Here is a 27,682-nt window from a genome sequence, read left to right on the forward strand (position 1 = left end):
GACACAGTCACTTACAGCCTAAGCTGTCACTAAATATCACCCTGATCCTGTCCATAACTAAGGCCCTGAATATGTCTCTTAGTAAGTCGCTGACAATCTCTCTAACAGCCTGAATTGTCTCTTACTAAGGCTCTCAAGTTTTCTCTAACAGAGGCCCTGACGCTGTCCCTAACTAAGGCCTGAAGATGGCCCTAGCTAACACCCTAACACTGGCCCTAGCTAACGCCCTAACGCTGGCCCTAACTAACACCATGAAACTGCTATGGCCCTGATCCTGTTCATAACTAAGGCCCTGAATATGTCCCTAAGTAAGTCTCTGCCACTATCCTTAACTAAGGCCCTGACCCTGTCTAAATAGTGGCCAGACTCTTTCCCTAACACACGGATGCTCTCCCTTACTAACTCCCCAACAATGGTCATAACTATGGCCCTGATGCTGCCCTATCTAAGGCCCTGATAATGTCCCTAACTAACAGACTGAACTGTCTCTTACTAAGGCCCTCAAGTTACCTCTGAGGTCCTGACACTGTCCCTAACTAAGGCCCTGATGCTGGCCCTTACTAAGGCCTCGTCCCAGGGTTGTTCCAGACTGCTGGGCAGTTTTCTCTTGTCCACATCTCTAGCCATATGCCTGTCATTGGCCAATCTAAGATTCTGTGATGCAGTGGTCCCATGTGGGATGTGCCTTAGTAGGCTCACCTGCGGGAGGAGGGTCATGGCCACTCCACCCGCCAAGGGACCACAGCTCAGTGTGGGAATCTCTCAGCCAGTGTCTGAACACAGGGTTCTATGTCCTTGTTTGTTTTAAAACCCTTGGAGTTACCTCTAACATTTTTTAAATGGATCTCCCCCTCAGCATATTTATAATATAAATTATTTACCGCATTAAAATTCAGGAATGACATTATTAGAATAAGCAGGAAGACACAGGATGCCCCCCCCACCACCAATGATCTATTACTTGGAGGATCATAAAATTCTAATGAGAAGGGGATTCGAGAGCGGGACGTTCAGCTTGCGAGCGGGAACTTCTTAGTCGTACACGGAGAAAGAATGATTTAAAAATGGGTGATGTTGAGAAGGGCAAGAAGATTTTTGTTCAGAAGTGTGCCCAGTGCCATACTGTGGAAAAGGGAGGCAAGCACAAGACTGTACTTCCCAAGAAGTACATCCCTGGAACAAAAATGATCTTTGCTGGCATTAAGAAGAAGGGAGAAAGGGCAGACTTGATAGCTTATCTCTAAAAAGCTACTAATGAGTAGTAGTTGGCCACTGCCTTATTTATTATGAAACAAATGTCTCATGACTTTTTATGTGTACCATATTTAAATTGATCTCATACACTAGAATTCAGATCATGAATGGCTGATGTAATATTTCTGTCCTGATTTAAATAAGATTGGCTTGTGGCTAAATGAATATGGTCAGCTTTTTGAATTTTGATAGTAATTCTGGTTCAACAACTACTATCACTGTTTTCCTCTTCTAAAGAGATGATTAAACTTGAATAAGGAATGTTAAACTTTTCAGGGATATGGTGAATGCCTTCTCAAACCCTATATGAGATTGGTTTTATATTTAGATTTCTATAACTGGTTATATTAATATATTTAAATATTGAGACGCTCCCTTCACTGTCTCATAGACCAGCAAGATTCACCTGTGTTTCAAGTTGTGTTCATTCACCTGTTAAGTCAAGGGCTGAAGAAACACTGACAATGCCCACTTTATCTTTTTGGTCTTAACTATGCCAATTTAATTAAAATTCTCCATCTAAAAAAAACAAAAATTCTAATGAGAAAACACCTACTCTCATCACCCTCTTGGGCATCAGCACAAGGTGGGAATCAGCTGCATTCTTTATTTATCCCTCCGATTTTTCCAGAACCTTTCCTTCAAGGAGAAATCTCTGGGCTGTGCAGGAACTACGAGTGGTGACCATCAGGTAAATCTGAGACTGAAAAGCAAGAGACGGGAGGAGATGAGAATTGGTGATGGGGAGAAGCAGGGGAGTCCACATTCAGTCTCAGGCTGAGAGTCTGGGTTAATCTCCAACGAAGGTAAGGACCACCAGGAGCTGGCCCCACTGGCTTTGTCACCTGGTGTGGGGATTGGGGACAGCCAAACCACCATGGCCACTCTCAGAGAAGTAAAGAAGGTGAGAGGGCACCCCTGGCAGCCGGACTGAAAGTGGTCACTGCTATGAAATAAGATGCCCTTTTCAGAAAAGCGAAGGATGTTCTCTTCATTCTCAAAGACTTGCAAATACTCTGTGTTCTTCCGGAGGCATGCTGAAGCCTTCAGTGTTTGAGGGCAGTAATGGAAGGAATCTGGGCTCAAAACAATCCAGCACTCACTCCTTGAGGGTGCTGAGGATGACCAGTGTCCACCCCTTGGGTGCTGTGGGGCCTGAAATCCCCTTATCACCTAGGATGGGAGGGGCCACACACACACTCCCCTGGACCAGCACGGGGGCTGGGCTGGTGGGCTACAGACCTTTATCAGATACATGATTTACAAACATCCGTGTAATTTTGGATGGTGGATTACCTTTTTCCTTGCTCCTTTTATTCACAACAGTTTTTTGTTTTGAGGAAGTCCAATTCATCTATTTTGTCTTTTGTTGCTTGTGCTTTTGGTAGCAGATCTAAGAAATCATGGCCAAATCCAAGGTCATGAAGATTTACTCTCATGTTTTATTCTCCGAGTTTTATAATTTTGGTTCTTACATCTAGGCCTTTGATCCATTTTGAGTTGATTTTGTATACAGGGGGAGGTAAGGGTCCAACTTTATTCTTTTGCATGTGGGTATCCTGTTGTCCCAGCACCTGTGCTAATTGTTTGGGAGAAAATATTTGCAAATGATGCAACCATCAAGGGCCTAATTTCCAAATATACAAACAGCTCATACAACTCAAAAAAAAAAAAAAATCAAAAAATGGGCAGAAGCTCTAATTAGACATTTCTCCAGAGAAAACATACAGATGGGCAATAGGCACATGAAAAGATGCTCCACATCGCTAATTATTAGAGCAATGCAAATCAAAACTACAATGAGGTACCACCTCACACTGATCAGAATGGCCATCATTAAAATGTCTACAAATAAATGCTGGAGGGGGTGTGGAGAAAAGAAAACCCTCCTACACTGTTGGTGGGAATGTAAATTGGTGCAGTCACTATGAAAAACAATATGGAGGTTCCTCAAAAAACTAGAGTTGCCATATGAACCAGCAATCCTACTCCTGGGCATATATCCAGACAAAACTATAATTCAAAAAGATACATACACCACTATGTTCATAGCAGCACTATTCACAATAGCCAAGACATGAAAACAACCTGAATGTCCATCAACAGAAGAATGGATAAAGAAGATGTGATATATATATATACACACACACAATGGAATGCTACTCAGCTATAAAAAAAGAGTGAAATAATGCCATTTACAGCAACATGGATGGACCTAGAGGTTATCATACTAAGTGAAATAAGTCAGACAGAGAAAGACAAATACCATATGATATCACTTATATGTGGAATCTAAAATGAGACACAAATGAACATATCTACCAAACAGAAACAGATTCATAGATATAGAAAACAGACTTGTGGTTGCCAAGGGGAAGAAGCAGGGAGGGATGGATTGGGAGTTTGGGATTAGCAGATGCAAACTATTACATATAGGATGGATAAACAACAAGCTCTTACTGTATAGCATAGGGAACTATATTCAATATCCTGTAATAAACCATAATGGAAAAGTGTATGAAAAAGAGTATATATATTTTTATATATATATATCTGAATCACTTTGCTGTACAACAGAAATTAACACAACATTGTAAATCAACTATACTTGAATAAAATAAATTTAAGAAAAATTAAGTTGAGATTATACCAATTAGTTTGAAGGCACTTTTATAAAGTAGGCCTTATTCCTCTTGTCCTTTCATACTGGGACAAATGTATAAATAGACAGAAACTAAACCAGGATTACTCCAGTCTGAATTCATATCACACAGAACTTTAATTGTTGAACAAACTATTAACACCAGTTACACCATTGGGATGTCCTAATGCAATATCAAGGTTGTAAACCTTGTATCAAGCCTGCAGAATCCACTAAATATGGAAATTCAAACTGAAATGAAGCCAAATATCCCATGACTTCTCCAAAACTAGTTATTCGACAATCAGTTGGAAACCATATGCAATCAAATGAATGTAGACAGAAACAACTATACCCTTCCTTTTCTTTTTAGATGAGGATGGTATTTAAGGTGATGTCTTGGGCCATTTCAGGGAGTTACTCAATTTCCTGGGTAGCTCCCATGCACACAGGAGGAGCACATGTCATTTAACTTGTTTGTGCAACTATGTGAAGGTAGTTAATACCACAAAACTGTATACTTAAAATGCATTAAATGGTAAATGTCATGTTTTGTATTTTTAATAACAATGAAAAAAAAAGCATAGTGCTGATATGTGTTACAACATAAATATTAAAAACATCCTTAGTGGAAAAAAGCCATACAGAAAAGGCCACCCAGATCCCATATTTATCTTGTCTGCTTTAAATCCATAAAGGTTGTCCAAATGAGGGAAAAACTCAGTAACGGTTCCAGAAAAAGAAAACTAGATCAGGATGGAAAAAGACATTTTCATACAGTTGGGACAGCAGGTGAAAAATCTATGTGGGCCTGTGTATTAAATTATAATGTGAAAATCATGATTTCCTCATTTAGGGGTTATGTGCTAGTTCTTCAGGAGAATGTCCCTGTTTTGGGTAAAACACACTGAGCATTTTGTGTGAAGTGGCAAATGTGAGTACTTTTTGCCATTACTGAAAGTTTTCCGTACACTTTAAATTACTCGAAAGTGAATTACTTTTCAGAACAACCATGTCAATACCATACCAGAAAATCAGATAAGACAGCCATCAAACTTTATTATAGAGGCCAAGACTTACCCAGACCAAGTTCACCAAGTAAGTGATACTTACTTCCCTTGTAGGAGTCCACATGATATTAACAGGCACCATGGGAAGAGTATAGTAGCTACCATGTCTTGGGTCCTGTGGATTACCTGGGATGCAGTAGAAAAAGTGAGCTTTTAGCATTACAATTTTTCACATTACTTCAAAAAACATGTTAAAAAAATAAATTCAGTAAAGTTGCAAAGTATGGAATCAATATGCACAAACCAGTTTTGTTTCTATACACTAATAACAAACAATCAGAAAGAAAAATTAAGAATCCCATTTACAATTCCATCAGAGAGAACAAACTGTTTACGAATAAATTTAACCAAGGACATGAAAGACCTATACTCAGAAAACTATAGGACACTGATAAAGAAATTGAAGACACAATAGAAAACAATATTCCATGCTCATGCATCAGAAAAATTACCATCATTAAAATGTTTATTCTACCCTAAGCCATCAACAAACAGTGCCAGGAAAACTAGACACCAGACTCCAAAGAACGACACTGGTCACCATCTACACTGCACAAAAACTAACTAAAAGCCCACAAGGTTCCATATTAAACCCTTTCTCTCCTGAGTCCCCTGAAGATGCACCCCACCCACCCAGCAGTCAGCTGCACTGGAATTTTCTCCCCACTTGCTCATTTCTTCCTCTTGTGGCATCTCCTCACCAGTGGGTCCTGAGAAAACCCAGCTCCTGTCAGTGTGGACACTGCCCCATGGTCCAGAAACCTAAGCCCTGATGGGAGACAAAGCTCCTTGTCCACTTGTCACGGAGCAAACTCTGTGGGCAGGATGCACCTGTGCCCGCAGTGTCAGAGAGGTGGGTTCAGCGCCCCCTGTGGGATATCAGAGAAGTGCTGGGAGCACCGCACTCACAAACCCAGAGGCCTCATCCCAAATGCAGTTCTGCTGTATATACTAAGTTTGAAAATCCAAACTGAGATGGAGCCAAGTATCTCACCATATCTTCTCAAAAGATAGTTAAGTAACAATTAATTAGAAACCATATGTAATGAAATGAATGTAGACACAAACTTTACAACTTAAACCAAAATTCACTCAAAATTGCCCATAGACAAATCTAAATTACTAAACTATAAAAATTCTAGAATCTGAGAACGGAAGAAAATCTACATGACCTTGGGTCTGGTGATCCATTTTAAAACACACAACACCAAAAGTCTATCAACAAAAGAAAAATAATTAATAATGTAGACTTTATAAAATTAAAAATTTCTACTCTATGAAAGACCTTATTCAGAAAACCACAAACTGGAAGAAACTATTTCCAAAACACTTATCTGATAAAGGATTTGTACGCAATTAAAACTTGGTAAAGATTGAAACACACACCTGGCCAAAGAAGATAAACAGAAAATAAGCATACAACAGTATACTCAAGATGCTGGTGGAATGCATGTACAACCTACTTTAGAAGACAGTTTGGCAGTTTTTTCCAAATCTAAACAGTCTCACCTTAGGATCCAAGAAGCGTACCTCTTGTACTTAGACAACTGTTTTGAAAAACTGTGTTCAAACAAAAACAAGCATTAAGTAATGCACAGCAGCTCTACTCATAATGGCTAAAAACTTAAAGCTATCAGGATGTCCTTCTGTAAATGAATTCGTAAGCAAATTAGAGGACATACATCTCAAGGGGAGCAGAATACACCACCCTAAAATACGCCCATTTGACAAAAGGATTATTTTGGACTGATTAATTAAAAAAATAGCAGACCCAGGAGAATCCTTGAAAACCAAGTAGAAAATGCCCTTTTATGAAGTAAATTTACATTTACTAAGGATATCTCCATTTGTAAGGGTGTGTCCCTCTCTGGACCAGGAACTGAATGATGACTAAATATCAAGAAAAACTTGTCAATGGAATAGGCCTGGATGTAAATCTGCATAACAACCATACCCTTGTTTACTGTGCTTTGCCTAATAATCTCTTAAATGGCTTCCTCCATTCCCTAACATCTTTCTTTTGTTCTCAGCTGAAGGTAGTATTTAAGGTGATGGCTTGGGTCATTTCAGGGAGTGACTCAGTTTTCCTGGGTATCTTTCAAGTATACAGGAGGTATGCATGGTATATTTTAAACTTCCGATTGTTTTTCTCCAGTTCATCTCCCTTTCATTACGGGGGGTGCGGGGGGGGGGGGGGGGGGTGGGGGTGGGGAGGCGCGGTCCCAATGAAGAACACAGAGGGGTAGAGGGAAAATTATTTTTCCTCTCATAAAATGCAATGCAATAGTATTTGGAGATATAAAGGAATGAACCATCAACCCGTGCAACAACAACAAAAAAAGGATAAATCTAACACTTACATTGCTAAGTGAAAGAATCCAGTCTGAAGTGCTACACACTGTATGACCTCATTTATACGACATTCTAGCAAAGGCAAAACAGACATGGTAAACAGTTTATGGAATATGTGGTTGAAATAGTCCATATGATACTTTAGTGGTGAATACCTGTCATTATGCATTTGTCTACACCCACAGATTTTTACAACCCAACAAGTAAATTATAATCTATTCAAATTTAGTTACTTAGGATATGGGAGTGTCAAAGACTGGAGTACAGAGTATAACAAAGAACCTAACTGATTTAGAAATGTATGAAAAAACTCACTGTTGGTGGTGGGACAAAATGGGCTGACCTAAATTAACTTTGGAAATGAACGGAATCTGTAAGCCAAAGGCAAAATGTACCATACATAAACAGTGGACTCTAAGTTCTTTCCCATGGTGGGTAGTAGCTAACAGTACTGAAACTACTGTATCAGTAATCGAATGGAACAAGCACTGAATTTAATAAATGACAAATGGTGGAAGCCAGGTTTCTTACCAATGGAGTGGGAAGTTACAGACAAAGGGAGAAGGTTACAATATCCATGTCATAACAGATCAGGTTGGAGACATCAGTATAAACTATCTTTAGCCTAATAGAGATACACATAGTTCCACATGGAAATCTTTATAATTATGTGTATATGTATAGGCTGGGATACGTGCATATATTTCCACGCATTGTCAGCTGAGCCTATTTAGCTCCCACATGTAAGTTTTTAATACTATTCTCTAATAAGAGGAACAAGGGCTCTTTGAATAAAGGGCTGATACTAGGACTGAGACAGTAAATATGTGAAGCAGGATAATCTTAAAATATCAGAAAGTAAAAAAGTACCAAAAAAATAAAAAAACCACTTAAGAAAAATTATGTAAAATGAGAACAGAAGCAAATGGAAAAAGCTCTCAATAGCCAAAGCAAGAATGAACTAAGCAGTCTAATAATGCAATACTGGATTATAACTAGAAGTTTACAATAATTGTTCACATGTCCAAAAATAAATTACACAGTTTTTTATGAATGGTGTTAAATAGAAATCTCCTATGCAGAAAGATTCTAAACAATTCACATAGACACTCAGCTGTTCATCAAGGATGTGAAGCTAACTCCCCTCTCCTCAAGTGTAGGTTCTGCATTATGACTTTCTCCTAAATAAGACACACAGGATGGACATGGGAAAAAAATTAACCTCACTGTGGGAAAACTTGACAAACACTACCTCAGCTAGGTAACCAAATTTAAGAATATAAGTGATAAATTCCCTTGAGAGCCTGTTCTCTTGATATATAGTGAAGAGGAAGCACTTTACCTCTGTAATCTGCATTTTCAAAAGCCACGTCTAATCACAACAAAAACACCAAGAAAATCCCAGTGCAGGGCAGTCTACAAAATACCTGACCAGTCCTCCTCCACACTGTCAAGGTCATAGAAACAAGGAGAGTCTGAGCAACTGTCAAGGCCCAGAAGAGACTAAACAGACATTATGACCACATGTCCTTTGTGATCCTGGAACAAGGAAAGGTATAACAAAGGGAGCGTGAACATGGACTTCAGTTAATAATAAAGTATCAATATTTGTTCATTATTTGTGATGATTCTGTAGAAAATTAGACAGGAAAAATTAAAAGTCAAATAAGAGAAACCTATTGTAACAAACTGGAAATCTAGAGGAAACAGGTGATTTCTTTGTAAAAACACATTACCAAAATGGACCCTAAATTAAGGAAAATACAAAAAGACTAATTAAACACTGAGGAACCTCTTCCCCCTACTGGTTATCCTCTATCACTGTTCCAGGGTTTCCCTCTCCCAGGACAGGGAGGGAACAGGGACAGAGCTGTCTGGCAGCTCCCCAAATATCTGACCCCACCCAGTATCTTCATCTCCCCCAGCCATGTGAGGACACCTGAGGATGGATCAGGGATTTATTGATTCAGATGTGTCAACTAGGACTTTTTTTTATTCCCAGTGACTGGACACACTTACTGAAGTAAAATAAATTAGTATTTATTGTAAGGGTAGAAATAAATTAATACTGGCAAGTGGCAAGTTTAAGAATGGGTTTGGACCTGGCAGGTCCAGTGACTCATACTATCTCAGTGTGGTCTTGCTCCTTTCCAAAACTCTGTCCTGCTCAGGGCCTTTGGGTGATCCCATTCACAGGCACAGTCTCTCTCACTGTCCTTGGGCCAACAGCAATTCTAGGCTGACAACCACTCACCATCCTTTTTCCAAGAAAGAGCTTCTCCTTTTCTTGGGTACCAAGAAAAGTCATGGTTTTAAATTCCCTTGGCCTGGCTTGGGTTACATTCTCATCCTTGACCCATCACAGGAACCAGAAGATGGAAAATGGGACTGGCTAGATGTGGGTTGTAAACCCATCTTCGAGCTGGGTGGAACGTGAGGTCATCCTTCTGGAACTGTTTGGACTGGAAGCAGGTGAGATGTAATTCCCAAAGGAAAACTGAGGCACTAGACTTGGGCATGAGAACAGATGCTGGCTGAGAGAAAGCAGCAGATTCTATGTCAATGACAGCTCACTGAACAGCACAGAATCTGACACAAAAGGAAAAAAGTGGTTCACTTAGGGTCAGGGGCTGCAGCTACTCATCCAGCGTGCTCTTACTGCCCTCTCAAGACCGCAAGAAGTTCTTTCACTTGCTGAAAAGGCAGGATCCTTGTTGGTGGTAAACTCAAAGTCTCCTGCCTTGGGCATCAGGTCCTCACATCTCAGGGTTTGGCCCAGGATAGCCTATGTGCCCTCAGAAGACACACAGACCTCATTCCTGCCCCTGAGAGGTGGGAGCCCTTGAGTCATGCCATCTCCCTGGCCATATTAATTACTCGCCCCTGAAGAACAATGCTGCTCATTTTCCAGTTTCTTCTCTCTCCTTTACTAAGGGAAGAAACCAAATGCTAGGGTGGTAAGGAAACTCTTGTGCAATGAAGTAATGGGAGGTTCAAGAATTATTCCATGCCATGGAACCCATAATTGGCAGGCTTTCCAGAGGCCACATGGATGCATATGGCTCTCCAAGACCATGCAGCCTCAGTATGAACCTCCCATTGGGAGGCCCAGTTACTCCCATATCTTCGATTCTTAATGAATATGAATGTCAAAATTTCTAACAACTGAAGGGACAAAGGATTGCAGGGCCATGGTCTGCTGTATGGTTGTTGTGTCAGGGACACACTCAGATGTTTAGTGTTATTACCTCTCTTGGCAGGCTACGAGGCTGTGAAGGCTGTGAAGAGGAGGACCTTTTCTCAACCACATGGACATTGATAGTTGAAACATCTCAAAGGAATGTCTACACTGCCCAGGTAGCTGTTCCATTGCCCAGCAGCATGGTCAGCTCAGTGATTGTCCATGGGGTCTTGACAGGGCCCAGGCTGGACTGAGCTAGAGGACCACAGATGCCTGCCTGGATGCTCAGAGGTCAAGGACTGTCCTGCCTGAGACTTGATTGTCTATTGATGCCCAGTCAGATGGGACAAAGCATGCCTGCAGTCCCAGGAGGGTCCCACCAGCCCTCAAGTAGGCTGGGGGCTGGCAGGTTGTTACACCCAGTCCTGCATAAATCCACACATGTCTATTGAGTGCCCTCCTGTCTGGGCTCTGCTGGAACCTGGGGCTGCCCAGGCAGAGTGAAGCCAGCACCACCTTTCCCAGATGGGAGGGCAGGAAGAAACCTGCGTGACTTGACACCTTCCACAACCCTTGACTAACATCGAGTTTGATTTGAAACACTCAGAAACAGTACAGACATTTCATTCTTCTCTCAGAGCCCAGGACTGGGGGGTAGAAAAACAGTGGTCCAGCTCAACTCCCTGACTCATGTGTGACCCTGGGCAAATCGTGTCCATCCTGGAGACCTCAGAGAGGAGAAGGGAAGAGCAAAGGGGGCCAATTATGCTTAAACCTAACCCTAACCCTAAAGAAATCTAACCTCTAACCCTAACACCCTAAGCCCAGACCCCTAGACCCTCTACCCTGACTCTCCAACCCTGACCCCTGACCTCTAAACCCTGACACTGACTTAAACCCCAGACCTAAATCCTAGCCTAGTGGATACCGAGGGTATGCACCCTGGAATAAACCAAGGGATTCATGACCTTGCATTTAGCAATAGTTTCTTATATCTCAAACTAAAGCTCAAGCAATGAAAGAAAAAAAATAGATCAACTGGAGTTCCTCAAAATTACAAACCTTTGTACATCAAAAGAGGCTATCCAGAAAGTAAAAAGACAGCACAAAGAATGGAAGAAAATATTGGCACATTATATCTGATGAGCTGATGAGAGCCTTTATCCAGAATCTATCAAGAACTTTTACCACTCAACAAAAGAGCAACCCAATTTTTTAAATGGACAAAGGACTTGAATGGACTGTTCTCCAGACAAGGCATAAAAATGGTCAGCAAGCACATGAAGAGATATCAAACATCAGTAGTCATGATGGAAATGCAAATTAAAACCACAACTTTTCACACACACTAGAATGGTTATATTAAGAATAAACAAAAATAACAAATGTTGGCAACAATGTAGAGAAATTGGAACTCTTAAACTTTACTTGTGGAAATGTAAAATGGTGCAATCTATGTGTGCTAAATTTTGGCATTTTCTCAAAAATATAAAAATGTAATTATCATGTTTCAACAACTCCACTCCTAAATATATATCCAAAGAATTGAAAACAGGTGTTCAAATAAAAACTTGTACACCAATATCCATAGCAGCACTATTCACAATAGCCCAAGGTAAGAACAATTAAAATGTCCACCAATGGGTGAATGGATAAGCAAAATAGGGTAGATCCATAAGATGCATTATTCTGCCATATAAAGGAATAAAGTAAAATGGTGCAAGCAGCTGTGGAAAACAGTAGGGGGGCTCCTCAAAAACTTAAACATAGAATTAACATAGAATCCCTCAATTCCACCCCAGGGTATACACCCAAAATATTTAAAAGCAAGGACAGGAACAGATATTTTGTACCCCATATTCATAGCAGCATTATTCACAGTAGCCAAGAGGTGGAAGCAACTGGAGGGTCCTTCAGCAGATGAATGGATAAACATAATGTAGTATATACACCATGGAATGCAATTCAGCCTTTAAAACTAAGGTAATTCTCACACAGGCTACAATGTGGATAAACCTTGAAGTCATTATGCTAAGTGAAACAAGCCAGACACAAAAGGACAGACATTCTATGAGTCCACTAGTATGATATATCCAGATAAGTCAAATTCAAAGACAAAAAGCAGAATAAGGTTGCCAGGGGTTGAGGGGAATAAGTGTTTAATGGTTACAATTTCACTTGGGGAAAATGAAAAAGTTCTGGAGATGGATGGTAAGGATATTTTTACAACGTGAATGAACGTAATGCTATAGAAGTGTATACTTAAAATTGTTTAAATGATGTTATATTTTTTAATCACAATGAAAAAAAAAAGATACACGTTACAGCATGGAAAAACACTGAAAACATCCTAAGTGAAAGAAGCCATACAGAAAAAGTCACACAGATCATACTCATCTTGTACACTCAAATTCATGAAGGTTTTTAAAACGAGGGAAAGCCCCAGTGATGGTTCCAGAAAAAGAAAACCGGATTAGAATGGAAAAAGACATTTCCACAAAGGTGGGGCAAGCTGCTGAAAGTTGAAGTGGTCCTGTGGATAGGATTATAATGTGGAAACCATAATTATTCCTCATTTTGGGGCTATGTGCTGGTTCCCTGGGAGAGTGGCCCTGTTTTGGGTAAAACACACTGCACTTGGTGTGAACGTAGAAAACTTTGTACTGCTATTTAAAGTTTAAACATTTGAAATTTACTAGAAAATAAATTACTTTTCAATACAACCATGTCAGTAACATGCCAGAAAATCAGAGATGCCATCAAACATTGCTATAGAGGCCAAGACTTACCCAGGCCAAATTCAACCAAAGTGGTGATGCTAATCGCCCTTGTAGGGGTCCCCATGGTATTAAGAGGCACGGTGATAAGATTATATTAGCAGCCACTATGTCTTGGGTGCTGTGGATGACCTGAATATAGTTGGAACAGTAGGATTTCTGAATTCTAGCTTTCTACATGAAACCACCAAAAGACTGTCAGAACTAAAAAATGAGTTCAACAAAACTGCAGGATCATTTGTGATTCTATACATTAATAATGAACTATCAGAAAGAGAAATTAAGAAAACAATTCCATTTACAATCGCACCCAAAAAAAACCTAGCAGTAAATTTAACGAAGGACTTGAAAGACCTGCACACTGAAAACTGTAAAGACATTGATGAAAGAAACTGAACAGACCCAAAAAAATGGAAAGATATCCCACGCTCATGGGTGAAAATATTGTTAAAATGTCCATTCTACCCAAAGCAACCTACACATTCACGCAGTCACTACCAAAATTTCAATGACATTTTTCACAGAAACAAAAAACAATTTGTCTGGAGCCACAAAGGACGCAGAAGAGCCAAAGCGACACTGAGAAAGGAAAACAGGCTGGAGGCATCGCCCTCCCTGACTTCAATCTACATTATGAAGCTAAAGGCACCAAAAAAGTGTGGAATTGGCACAGAAACAGGCACACAGACCAGAGAGCCCAGAAAGAAACCTACAGCTACGTGGTCAGTTAATTCACAAAAAAAGGAGCCAAGAACATACACCGGGGAAAGGACAGTTTCCTCAGTAAACGGTGCCGGGGAAAATGGACGACACACGCCAAGGAACAACACCGGCTAAAAACTGACTAAAAACCCACAACTTGCCACAACAAGCCATTCCAGTCCTGGGTCCTGTGAAGACAGACACCCCTCAGGAGTCGGCCGCACACAGGAACCTTCTCCCCTCTTCTCACTTTTCCTCACCTTTTCCGTCAGCCGCGCCACCTCCCGGCCGGTCCTGAGGAGACGGGGCTCCCGTCAGCGTGAACTGGACTCCACAACGTCCCAAAGCCGAAGCCTCAGCAACTCCTGAGGAGACCTGGCTCCCGTTAGCGTGGACTCGACCCTGTGTTGTCCTGAAGCCCCCGCGTTGTCAGCATGGATTCAGCCCCATGTGTTCCAGAAGCCAAAGCCCCCGCGAGTCCGGAGGAGACCAGGCTCGCGTCAGCTGCCAGGGGAAGCCAAGGCCGCGGGCCGAACACGCATTCCCAAAGGGGATCAGAGAGGCGGGCTCTGCGTTCCCTGCCAGCCAATGGGAAAGCGCAGACCAAGCCGCCCTCACAGTTTAGTGGAGACCCCACCCCCTGAGGGCGGTTCTGCTAGATCCATTAAACTGGAGATTCAAACTGAAATAGAGGCAGTTATCCCATAACTTCTCCAAAATACTTAAGGAACAATTAACTTGAAACAGTATGGAATGAAGTGAAGGTAGACACAAACTTTAAAACTTACACCAAAGTCACTGAAATTTATTAACAGACAGTTAAAACGCGAAACTATGGAAATTACAGAGATAAACATAGAAAATCTACATGACCTTGGGTTTGGTCTGTAGATAATAAGCTTTGAGTTTTAACACACAAAAAGCCAATCCACAAAAGGAAAAAGTAATATTGTGGACTTTATAAAATTAAAGATTTCTACTCTGAAAGACCTTATTCAGAAAATCAAAAAACAAGCCACAAACTGGGAGAAAAATACTTGCAAAACTTGTATCTGATAAAGGATTTGGACTCAAAATAGACAAAGACCTCTAAAACAACCCCATAAAAAAAAAAAAAAAAAAAACAGGTAAGGATCTGAACAGACACCCAGCCGAAAAAGATATATAGTAAAAATCATTTAAAAAATGCTCAACATTATATACCTTTAGGGAATTATAAATTAAAATCATGAGATAGCACACCTATTAGGACTGCTAAATTCAAAATATGACAATACCCACTGTTAGAGGGTGAGGAACAACAGGAACTCTCCCTCCTTGCTAGTGGGATGCATGTACAGCCACTTTGTAAGACAGTTTGGCAGTTTTTTCCAAAGGTAAACAAGTCTCACATTGGGATCCAACAATCATGCTCCCAGTATTTAGGCAACTGCTTTGAAAATCTATGTCCAAATGCAAACAAAGATGCCATTATGCACAGCACCTCTACTCATAATGGCTAAAAACTTGAAGAAATCAGAATGTCCTTCAATAGATGAATGCATAAGCAAATTGGGGTACATCCATGTCAAGGCGAGTAGAATATGCCACCCCAAAGTATGCCTATCTGGCATAAGGATTATTTCAGTCTGCTAAATACAAACAAACAAAAATAAAAAACTCTTAGAAAACTGAGTAGAGAAGGACATTTACAATAGAGAAATCTCCATTTATAAGGTCATGTCCCTCTTTGCACCAGAAATAGAAGGATAATTAAATCTCAAGTAACTCTTATCAATGGAGAAGTCCTGACTTAAATCTGCAAACAATCATACCCTTGTTTACTGTGCTTTGCATGATAACCTGCCATAACTGGCTTCCTCCCTTCCCCAACTTCATTCTTCTGTCTTTAGCTGAAGTAGGTATTTAAGGTGATGGCTTTGGTCATTTCAGGGAGTGACTCAGTTTTCCTTGGTATCCCCCCTGTATACAGCAGGTATACGTGTTATTAAACTTCTGTTTTTCTCCTGGTAATCTGTCTTTTATTATGGGAGTGGGGTGTCTCAACCAAGAACCTAGAAGGGTAGAGGGAAAATTGTTTTTCTTCCCTCGCACATGCAATGGAATACTACTGAACAGTAGAAAGGAATGAACCAACAACCTGTGGAAAGACATGGATAAATCTTCAGTATATATTGCTAAGTGAAAGAACCCAGTCTGAGGAGGCTGCACACAGTATGACCCCATTTATGACATTCTAAGAAAGGCAAAGCTACGCTACATAAATGATAAGCAGATCATGGGGTGGGCGGTTTGAAGTATTCCACGTGATACTTTAGGATGGATACCTGTCACTATGCATTTGTATAGCCCAAGGGGTAAATCATAGTCTATTCAAATTTAGTTATTTAGAATGTAGGAGTGTCACAGGATGGAATACATAATGCAACAGAATCTAACTATTGGAAATGTATTGAAAAAACTCAGTGTAGGGGATGGGGTAAAAGGTGCTGACCTAAGTTAACTTTGGAAATGAATGGAATCTGTAGACTAAAGGCAAAATGGACCATACATAAACAGAGGACTTTATTTTATGAAGTTCTTTCCAGGTTGTAGTAGCTAACAATTCTGAAACCACTGTACATGTAATTTGAAAAGGAGAAATTGAGGCAGGAGATAGATAGGCTCCAGGCTAGACATTTACAACTGGCCTCCTGTTCACACTTCCTAGGGTGAGAAGAAGATGGGCTCCAGGCCGGACATTAATTACCAGCCCCCGGTTTACATCTCCTGAGACAAGAAACAAACAGGCTCCGGACTACATATTTATGACCGGACTCCTGTCTATATTTCGAGACCTGCACTTTGATATAAGAAACAACAACAGAGGACTTCCCTGGTGGTGCGGTGGTTAAGAATCCGCCTGCCAATGCAGGGGACAGGGGTTCGAGCCCTGGTCCGGGAAGATCCCACATGCTGCGGAGCAACAAAGCCTGTGCACCACAGCTACTGAGCCCATGCTCTAGAGCCTGCAAGCCACAACTACTGAGCCCATGCTTCACAACAAGAGAAGCCACTGCAATGAGAAGCCCGCGCACCACAACGAAGAGTAGCTCCCACTTGCTGCAACTAGAAAAAACCCGCGCACAGCACCGAAGACCCAATGCAGCCAAAAATAAATAAATAAATAAATAATTTTTAAAAAAGAAACAACAGTAGGAATAGGGTAGATAACCGGACATCGGACACTTTTATGGCAGGGACAGAGAGGGGTTAAACCCTGTTAAAAGATCAAGAGGTCCTACGTTTCCCATCCTTGGGGCAAGGGAAACATTGCACATGCGCAGAAATGCTCTTTGGGGGTCAAAAAGGAGGGGGCGACACCCCATAATATGTGATGCTAAGGCCGTCCCATAGGCCTCTGGGCTGTAATCCATCTTGGAAAAAATTTGGGCATGCATGTTAGGGACGGTCCTAGGGCAGGTCAGGTGTGGAAAAAGAAACCAGATAATTGGCCAAAGGTAAACAAAGACCCAGAAGAACTGCCCTGTTTAAATGACTTAATCGCCTCTTTACTGCGCTCCTCCTCATTAGGGAGGCTGGCCGCACCCTTTCTCTCCGGCTGTGCATCTCTGCCTTGCTTCTATCTTAACAAAACAAACTGTTTCTCTGCGTGCTCTCCCATATGTTGTTGTGCTATGTCTCATAATAAAATTTGTACCTGTTTTTACAGTTTTTGCCTCCATGAGAAATGCATTTTCACTGGGGGCAAGAGCGAGGGGGTGTGGTGGCTAGGGTTCCTGGTCTTCATCCAGGCTACCCAGGTTCAGTTCCTGGGCAGAGAATTAAGATCTCGCTTCACGCCACCACTCACTGCTGCCTCACTGAGATCAAAATGAATTGATAAATGGCAGATGGTGGGAGCCAGACTCCTCACTGTGGGAGTGGGAATTTACAGATAAGCAAAGCAATAAGAGAATGAAGCTGATCCCCTGCCAGCCACTCCTTTCTGGCTCTGAGTTGCTTCCAACAGGACCGCAGTCACCTGCTTGTAGTCTGCTGTGACCCATCTGCCATTTCCTCTTCCTCCCCGCCATGATTCCAGTGACATTTCCAGCCTGGACCCCTCTCCCAGGCCAGACGTATCTGTCCAGCCACTGCATCCCCATCTCACCCTGGGGGCTAACAGGCCCCTCAGAGGACTGTGATCCCGCTACTCCCCAAACCCCAGGAGGCAGGCCCACCTTCCCTGGTTGCTGAGCCCAGACACCTGGTGTAACCGAGCAGGACACTATGGGGCCTTCCCAGGACAGACCCCTCCCCCCATATCCTCTGCTGTAGCTCCTTTCTGAAGTACATAGATAATAGTATCTGATGCACATTTCCTGAGTTGTTTTACAGATACTAAAACCACCACCAAATGGAAGAAATTAACTACTTGATGATCATCAACACAGAGCTACTGGTGCGTAATAATTTGTAATGTTAACTTCCCTGTTACCTCCCCATCAACCAGAGAATTGGGCACCAGCTGATCACATACCCTGTGACCACCCTCCCTCACCTGACCTTTAAAATTGCTTTGTTGAAACCCTGCAGGGAGTTTGGCACAAGCCACCTGTCCTCCTTGTATTGACACTTTTACAATTAAAGCTTCACTTTTCTTCACCACAATTTGGTGTCAGTAGACTGGCTTTACTGCACTCTGACACATGGACCCAAGTTTGGTTCGATAACACTGGAGCCTCCCAGGCTCCCACTTCCTTGTGCCCCAGTAACTGTCAGCTCCTCCTCCAGAGTCTATGGCCAGTTCCCACACTAATTCCCCTCTACACCGACAGCCCTGGCCCAAGCCCGATCTTGTGCCTGGTTCCTCCATCAGGCCCTGACAAAGCTCCCTACCCTCACCGTGCACCTCACATCCCACCCCAAATTGGTCTTTCTGAAGCATAAACAAGACCGTGACTCTCTCCCACCTGTAATCCCCCAAATGTTTCCCCACTTTGCTGGGGTGACTGGTGGGAGAGACATGTGCCAAGGCTCTGAGAGTCCCGGCATCCCCACTAGGCTGCTGGCTCCTGGGTCCCCTGGCACTGAGCACCTCAGCAGGCCAGGCGACACGGAACTGCTCACCTCAGGATGGGGCTGGCACTGCCGCTGCCTGATCAAAGAGAGCAGAGAAGGGTTCCCCAGCTGGACACAAACTCTGCACAAGTGGCCTTTCCCTGAGCCATCAGATGATCCCCGTGTGACTTGAGGGAAGGAGGGACCAAGGCACATATTAGTTCCTAAGCAGGATGGTGTAGACTCAGTCGTATCCCCCAAAATTCAGATGCTGAATCTCTAACTCCCAGGACCCCAGAATGTGGCTGTATTTGGAGATGGAGTTTTTAAAGAGGTGATCAAGGTAAAATGCAGTCACTAGAGTGGATCCTAATTCAATAGGACTGGTGTCCTACAAGAAGAGATTAGGACACAGATAGGCACAGGGGGAGACCATGTGAGGACACGGAGAGAAAATGGCTGTCTACACGCCAAGGAGAGAGGCCTCAGGAGAAGCCAGCCTGCAGACATCTTGATCTCACACAGCATCCAGGGCTGGGAGATGCCTGTTGTTTAAGCTGCCCTGTCTGTGGTATTTGTAATAGCAGCCCCTGAGCAGACTCACACACAGGGTAACTCAGGGCTCAAACTGGACAGAGCCCACTCTCCATTCCCCCGTACGTGAGTTACAGGAGCCTCAGGAACTAAGGACGAGGTCCCCGAGGAGATGGACAAGATACAAGACCTTAGGCATAACACGACTGCATTCACGTTAAATGTGCCTGAACTACATTCACATGAGATGGTTTTGTCCTGTATGTACACCCACATCGGCACCTTCAGTCTGACCTGCAGACCTTTGGCTTCATCACCTCCACTGAGAGCATTAGTTTCACCTGCTGTAAACCACCTCCTATAGGATTTCCAGAACCACAAAACATCGAAGAGCTCATGCTGATGTGTAATCACATTTCGCAGGCCCCAGAGACTGTGTGCTGGTGTCCGGGCGACCCTCACAGCAGAGCCGCCCAGCTGCCCTCCAGAACCCATTTCCCTTTTTCCTGTTCACAGCTACCCTGCACCTTGCAGCTGGGGCACAGTGTCTCGTATTTCCAAGGGGAAGCAGTGGAGGTGGTGAGGCCCTTGGCCAGCCTGCATCCTTGGACAGAGGGCTTGGTGCCCACGTGGTCACCCCACCCTGCTAGTTGGAGCCCTTACCTGGAAGCAGGGAGGAGAAACAAGGTAGACAGAGCCTGGGCCCCTACACCCACCTGCCCTGGACTCTCACATGAAGGGGACAGAGACATCTTGAGCTTCAGCCCACTTTTGGGGGGACACTTTGTTCCGGTAAAAAACCTTTGCCCTAAAAGCCAAGGTGTTTTACAAACCCTTCCCCCACTATAACAGAAAGTAAGGCTTAATCTCATCACACTTTTCTCAAACCACTGCTCATGTTGAGACCACCACTCAGGTGATGGTGCTTCAGAGCAGCCCCTTTAAAAGATCCCTGCAGTTCAGTTCCCCCAGCCCTGCTTTCAGTTTAAGGGAGAAGTTTCCTTGACAACCTTGACAAACCTGCTCGGTTTCCTTGACAACCAAGCTTCACAATCTCCCAAACTCTTCTCCTTCAAACATTCCTACTCTAGGCTTGATGAGCCTAAAGTGACAGTGCTGTCATCACGTGCCAGAAAGTGATTCCTCCAAGCCCGTAATTATTGGTTACATGATGCTATTGATGATGAAGTCCCAGAAGAGCCAGCTTTGCAAGGTAAACACTTTTGTACTTAACACTGTGTCCCTTTCAACAGACAGGATGGAGTGGCTGTTTTCATGGGTCCCGTAGTGGAAGAGCTCACCTTCTGATGAAGCCAGGCCTTGATCCTTTCCAGGTGATTCCAGGGTCCTAATTTTTCCCAGACCCCCACCCCTATGGCTGCTGTCTGTGCCAGTCTATATGGGACCTTGGTAATCTCCTAAAATGAGGGTTATTTTATACACAGATAATGGGTTGAATGGTGACCCCAAAAGATGTGTCCCTCCAGAACACGTGAACAGGACCATATCTGGGAAAAGGGTCTTTGTAGATGTAGTTAAGGATCTCGAGGTGAGGTCATCTTGGGTCAGAGTGACCCTCAATCCAATGGTAGCATCCTTATAAGAGACAAAAGAGGAGAGACACAGACACAGAGGAGAAGCCACGTGAAGACGGAGGCAGAGATGGGAGGGATGCAGCCGCAAGCCTGGGGACGTCTGGAGCTCCCAGAAGCTGGAAAAGGCAGGAACAACCCTATTCTGGAGCCTCTGGAGGGACTTCAGTCCTGCGACACCTTGATCTCAGATGTCTGGTCTCCAGGACTGGGGGAGGATGAATTCCTGTTTTAAACCACCCAGCCTGTGGTCATTTGTTAGAGAAGCCACAGAACAGTCACACAGACCCTGCTCTGTAGGATCCTGGAAGTGTGGGTCTCACTAAAGACAGAGGCTGGATTACGGAACCCTTAGAGCCAGCATTGGCCCCCAGAAATCCTAAAGCAGTGGCTGGACACCAGAATGTTGGAAACCCATCCCTAAGGGTGCCGGTTGCACACGGCCTCCCCAGGTTCTTACACCTGTACTTGTGGGGGGGTAAGTATTTCCATCCTGATTCAGGACCTTTGATGTCACCATTCATGTTGCTAATTAAGAACCCGCCAGTTCGACAGATGAAACCCAATCAGGACACTTGCTACACTGATGAACAATTCTAAAGATGGTCAGAGGTGGGGAATTGTCTCACATACAGCCAGCAGCCCCCCTGACCCCCGCAAGGAGAGTCCTCATTGGAGAGCTGGTGGACCGTGAGGAGGCGTCTCTGAGTAAATGTTACCCCAGGCCAGCTGCTCCTGAACCTTACTCACCCTTCCCAGGTAAAACACCTAAATACGTGCAAAGACTTTAAAGGCTGGAGGAAAGGGCTTGGAGCCACACCAGCGACAGCATGCATGCCGAGATGGTGCCTGCAGGCCAGGCAGGATGGTCCCGGCCCCGGGCACTCTTCTGGAAGCGTTCCATTTCCCTACCTAAGTTACCCCTCCTCTCCTGGCTCCCGCTGCCTTTTTTCTTGCTTCCTTACCTCTGCCCCGGGGAGAACTTCCAACGGCAGGTGTAGGCGATGTATCCTCTTCCTTAGCAGGTAGCAGCCTGGCAACTCCTGCAGAAAGTCCAGCAGAGCCCCACTCAGTCTGGGCCACCCACAGAGCTGTGGCCCCTCACTGCCTCCCACCAGCCCAGCCCCGTGGCTGCTGATGGGGCAGAGAGTATGGCCTCAGACACAGCTGCAGGTGCTCTTGCTGCCTGCAGGGTGTATTTATACAGACATCAACCTAGGGCTGGCCGGCCAGGTCAGACTGCCCAGGTCAGCCAATCCTCACCCATCAGGGGCTCATAGTTGCAGAAAATGGGCCTTGCTGCATCGGCCAGGTCCAAGGAACAGGTGTGGCGTCCTGAGGGTCAGGATAGACATGAGGCTGCAGCTCTGGCTTGTTTACTAATCATTTTATCTGGCCCACGAGTGGGAGACAATTTCAAGAAGACACTCTCTTACTGAGAAGAACCCAGGAGTCAGGGAGAGGAGGGGTGGTGGGTGGAGACAGGAGCCCAGTTCCCCAGGTGCAGCGGAAGCCTCTGGAAGACCCGGTGGAGGGAGGCCACACAGAGTGAAGCCCAGGGTCACAGACCTGTCCAGGAGCTGCTGTTTGTTAGCTCAGGTCCTGCTCTGAGGTGCTCAGGGTCAGCTCTGTCCAACAGGTGAGCTGGGGGTGCTCCACAATGAGGGCTATGTGAGGGTTTCTGTGCACCGAGCCCTGCCAGGGTGCCTGCCCAGATGAGGCCCATATCCTGGGAGGGACCTGCCCACATGAGCCCCGTGGGCTGCTGGGTGCCTGCCCAGGTGAGCTCCATATCCTGGGAGGTGCCTGTCCATAAGAGCCCCGTGTGCTGGGAGGAGGCGAGTGTATGAGCGTCCTCTCTGTGCAACCGACACAGAGTTGCTTAGCGACTTCCCTGTGAGCAGTGCTGGGATGAAATGAGAACCAGGAGATGCTGCAGGCCCCCTGAATCCCTGCCTGGGCCCATCCAGAGTGATGAAGTCAGTAGGCGGGTGCTGGCCACTGTGCTGCGTGAGGGAGACCCCATGGTTACAACTTGTTTCTTCCACCTGACACCATGGAGGCCTCCCCAGGACAGAGCAGACAGCCTGCCCCAGGCGGGCGGGAGCTCCTGGTGACACTGCAGGGGACATGAAAGGGAAGGACCAGGCAGGAGGCAGTGGGAACCCAGGCAGAGCCATGGGACTCGGGGCCCAAGGGGGCCTTTCTGGGTCTGAGCTGGGAGTGGATGAACAGGTGGTGAGTGTGATTCAGGAAAGGTCCTCTGGTGACGTGAGACTGAACCTGCTTCAAGCCTTCCGGATGATCCCAAAAACAGGATAGTAAGACGGCTCCAGTTAAAAGAAGGTAAGTGAATCCGCCTAAGAGGAGGCTCTGTGGGCTGGTCCCCGGAGGGGGACGAAGGTAATGGATATGAAACCTGCTGGGAGTGGGCGGTCACCCTGGGTGGGCGGTGGGTGCAGACCCCACTCTGTGGCCGCACATCTGTGCTTCTGGCTGGGTTACTTGGCTTCTCAGAGCCTCAGCTTCCCAGTCCGCTTGTGGGGTGATGGTAGCATGGATTGGCTAGTAATTTTCTCAGAACAGGGTAGAAAGGGATCTAGTGGCAATTCCACAGAATACCGTCAGTATGGGAATCGCAGGCCCTGTTTCCCACAGGTCTGTCTTCAGGATCAGGAGAGCAAATCCGAGCAGGCTTGCAGCAGAGCCCGGGGATGGGCTCAGTTTGGTGGGTCCTCCTGTTTCCTGAATCTCGGAAGGAGCAGGCGCCAGTGGGCAGTGGCAGGTTCATCCCACACCTGGAAGCATCCAGACCTCAAGGCCCAGCAGCCCCTGAGCCCTGTGTCTGGGCCCCCAGGAGGCAGACGGGACATCACAGCCTCCTCCTCAGCCCTCTTCCTGCCCAGAACATTTGAGATCCAGGCCATGATTAGGGAGAAGCAGGGATGGGGGCATCCCATGTGGGAAGAGGACATGGGATAGCTTCTTGTGTACGTGGATGTCCACACCAGGGATGTGGGTCGGTGGGACACGGGCACTGGGAGGGGCAGACAGTGGGCCTGAGTAAGCAGGGCGGGGCAGGGGGTCCCAAGGAGGGGGCACGTTGAGCTTTGCCTGAGCCGGACCTCAGACTCCACTGGCCTTCCCTCTCCTGGTCACTGGGGAGGAGGAGCTGAGCAACATTGGTGGAATGACCACTCTCATCCCCAGGCCCTGCCAGCGTTGGCCCTTCAGGCGCTGGGTCGGGGAGCCTGAGGAATGCAGGTCCAGCTGTGTGCACCAGGGAGGCCTGGAGGGGTCGGGCAGGAAGCTCTGGTGTGGTCATCAACTGTGCAGAAGCTTCCAAGCCTGTGTCCAGTAGGAGCTCTCACCTTGCACGTGGGTTTCAAGTCCATAGCACAGATCACCTGCTAGCCACTTGGTTTGTTTTCTAGACACAAAACAAAGTCCTAATATTTACTATGTCCACTGCCTGTAAAAAGGCACATGTGATCTGGCACCAGGTGCTGCCTCTGGGTCCTTCCTGACTGGATGCCCGGCAGCCAGTGTCACCACGTCAAACTGTCAGGTGGTATCAGGAGTAGGGGGACAAGAGCACACGGTCCAGGCCCACGAGGGGCCGTGCTGTCCACGGAGCCGGTGCTGTGGCTGTAGGTGTTCCCTCCACCCGCCCCACGGGCAGAGACCACTGTCTCCTTACAGACTGTTACCAAGTTAAGTCGTATGGACCCTGCTCGGGCCCTAGCCTGGCCGAGGCTCTCTGCCTGGCTGGGGAAGATTTCCTTTTTCCATTCGGGTTCAAGTAGGTGAATAACGAAACCAAAGCTGACACCGACACAGCACAGGTTTTATTCAGTGGCCAAAGAATAGAGAAGTGGGAGCTAAGTTCACAGATCAACTTCGCGCCCACCTGGAGAGAGTGGTTTAAGTTTAAAGAGTAAAGACAGAGGGAGGAGGAGGGAGGCTAATGGTGGGGAGGCATATGCGTTTGTCTACCGGGGACGGTGCAGGGCTTTTTCCAAGGGAGTGGGGTATCACTTCCTTTTTACCCTTTTTTGGTCCTTCATGTCCAGTTATGGCCACGGGTAGATGTGTCACTTAACATGCTGATATGGTAAATTCAACATATAATGAGACTCAGGGTCTGTTAGAGGTCAGATTCATTGCCATCTTGGTCCCAGCTGGTTCCATTTGATTTTTTTGTTTGTAGCTTCCTTTCTTATCTCTGGACCCTTTAACTTAAAGACTTCTGTTAACTCCTGCTGAAGGTGGGGAGTGGACAGCCCTATTAAAGGTGGGTTCATGGGTTTTGAGTGGGGCCTGGAGCAGCTCTGACAACAAGAGGAGGAGGCTGAGATGGGCAGTCGGTCTGACACCTGCACTGGGGCCTGTGGTCGGCATGTGGAGGCGGTCAGCAGGGGGCTTGTGTCAGGGAAGGTTCTCAGTGTTTACAAGGAAGATGTGAACGTGGGTCCAGATGCAGAGCTGCCTGCAGACGCTGCTACAGAAACCCCTGATTCTTTCCTAAGGATATTGGAGGTGGGGGGCATTCAGGCAACAGGGCAAACAGCTTGTTCTGGAGGCTCTTGTGGGGAAGTGGGGGCATAGCAACAGGGGCTCAGCCTGCAAAACCCCAGAACCCCTCCCAGAACAGCTCCAGAACTGCTCCTGGAATGGCAAGAAGTGAGTCTTTCCACCTACTAGACGTGGAGGGAAGGGGTGGGGTCTGCAAGGCCACCCTCACCTTCAGAGACTTGCTGGGAGGCTCACAGGACTCAGCACATGCTTGTGTGCTCACAGCCGAGATGGGTCACAGTGCGCAGGGGATGCACGGGTGGGAGGGTCCCTGCTCCAGTCACCTCATGACCCTTCATGCCCCCTCCTTCCCTCGAGGGTCTCTAGGGTGTCTCTTCCCCCAGCGACGAAGGGCAGAACCATGACAGTTACCCCCATCCCCCCAGGAAAGCTCATTAGAGACTTGGCACCCGGCTGGAATCCGCCACCCCTCGGCCCTGCGCCAGCCTTGGGATGGTTTCTCACCTACAGGCCTGCCCTGGGAAAGCGTTTTCACATTGTGTGAGAGTCCAGTGTGGCTGTCCTGTGTGTCCCTGGAGGCTCAGGAAGCCACAGAGTTGGGGCACCTCTAGCACTTGGTGTCCCAGGTCATTTCACAGATCCAGAGACTGGGCTGAGCATTGGAGGGAACTGGCCCCTTCCTGATCCACAGGGCTAGGATGTCCCATATGCAGGGGGGCCCTGGACTCAGCTTAACTACCACCTGGGGTCTCCTACACCTCCCATGGTAGAGGCGCCCTGCAGATTCCAGGGCCTGGAGACCATCCCCACTTTTGACCCCGATTGAGGGGTTGGGGGCCCTGAGACCACCCCAGGTTCTTTTTTTTGAAGGCTCCCAGGACTCACTGAAACTTTATACTCAGTGTCAGAGTTTGTTATGGTAAATGGATGTAGATACAATCAGCTGAGGGCAGAGGTCAGGAGTAGAGTTGGGGGTCCATGAGGTGTGGCTGCCCATGGAAGTGCACCTTAGCCCTGGGGGACAGGTTTTCACTGGGGTCCATCTCATCGATGTGGGGGACACGGTATGGCCGACCTTCAAGTCAACGACCGTGACAACACACCACAACCCCGGGGGTCCCAACAGCAGAGATTTCTCTCTTGCAGCTCTGGATGCTGGAAATACAAAATGAAGGTGTGGTTGATTCCTTCTGGAACCTCAGGGAATATGCCCCGGCCTCTCCCAGCTTCTCTGGTTTCCAGAAATCCTTGGCGCCCCTGGACTTGGGGCTGCATCACCCCCACCTCTGCCTCCATGGTCATGTGGCTTCTCCTCTATGTCTGTGTCCAGATTTCCCTCTTCTTATAGGACACCAGCTGTTGGATTTAGGGCTCTCCCTAATCCAGCATGACCTCATCTTAACCATATATGCAGAGACCCTGTTTCAAAAATAAGGCCTGATTCTGGGGTCAGAATGGATATAAATTTGGGGGGACAGCAGTAGGTGAGGTGTTGGAGGATGGAGGGAACGAGAAGTGCCCACCGAACTGACGGGGCATCGTGAGACCAAAAACCAAGTCAGGCAGCTCCATGTAATCAATGGATCCGTTTATTATTGGGTAGTTTACTCACAGGGTAGGATCAGGATATGGTAGACGACGATCGGAAGCATGTGCAGCTGCGCTCTGCATGGCCAAGGGGTCACCGGGACAATTATGGTTAACATCGGGGGGTGCTTGGAAACAGGATGTGCATTCCTAAGTCAAGTTTCATGAACGGGTAACTGGTCACATGGGCCCCGGGGAACACATAGCCAAAGGTCTTCATCGTTTGGGGATTAACAAAGCATAGAGGCCACCTGGCCCTAATGATTATTAAACAGCCTCTATTAACTAGAAAGGCCTTGAGGACAGAGAAGTGATTGACCACACAGTACAATCCTGGGTAGGGTCAGTGGACGGACAGGAGGAGCTGTACGGGCCCAGGATGGCATCAGTTATGCTGACAGACAACCTTACAC

General features: G+C 45.8%; 1 long non-coding RNA gene across 1 annotated transcript in view; it reads right to left on the reverse strand.

Annotated features, from left to right (window-relative positions):
• The window catches only part of LOC309654608, a 74,065-nt gene extending 55,096 nt beyond the window's left edge, over positions 1-18,969 (reverse strand). The window contains exons 1-2 of the long non-coding RNA XR_014260331.1: positions 14,238-18,969; positions 5,009-5,091 (exon numbers count right to left, since the gene is read on the reverse strand). This is a non-coding gene — a long non-coding RNA (uncharacterized lncRNA). The remainder of the gene's footprint in view (positions 1-5,008; positions 5,092-14,237) is intronic.
• Positions 18,970-27,682: the final 8,713 nt, after the last annotated feature.

This window comes from Balaenoptera physalus (assembly GCF_965194825.1).
Source record: "Balaenoptera physalus genome assembly, chromosome: 2".
Lineage (NCBI taxonomy): Eukaryota > Metazoa > Chordata > Mammalia > Artiodactyla > Balaenopteridae > Balaenoptera > Balaenoptera physalus.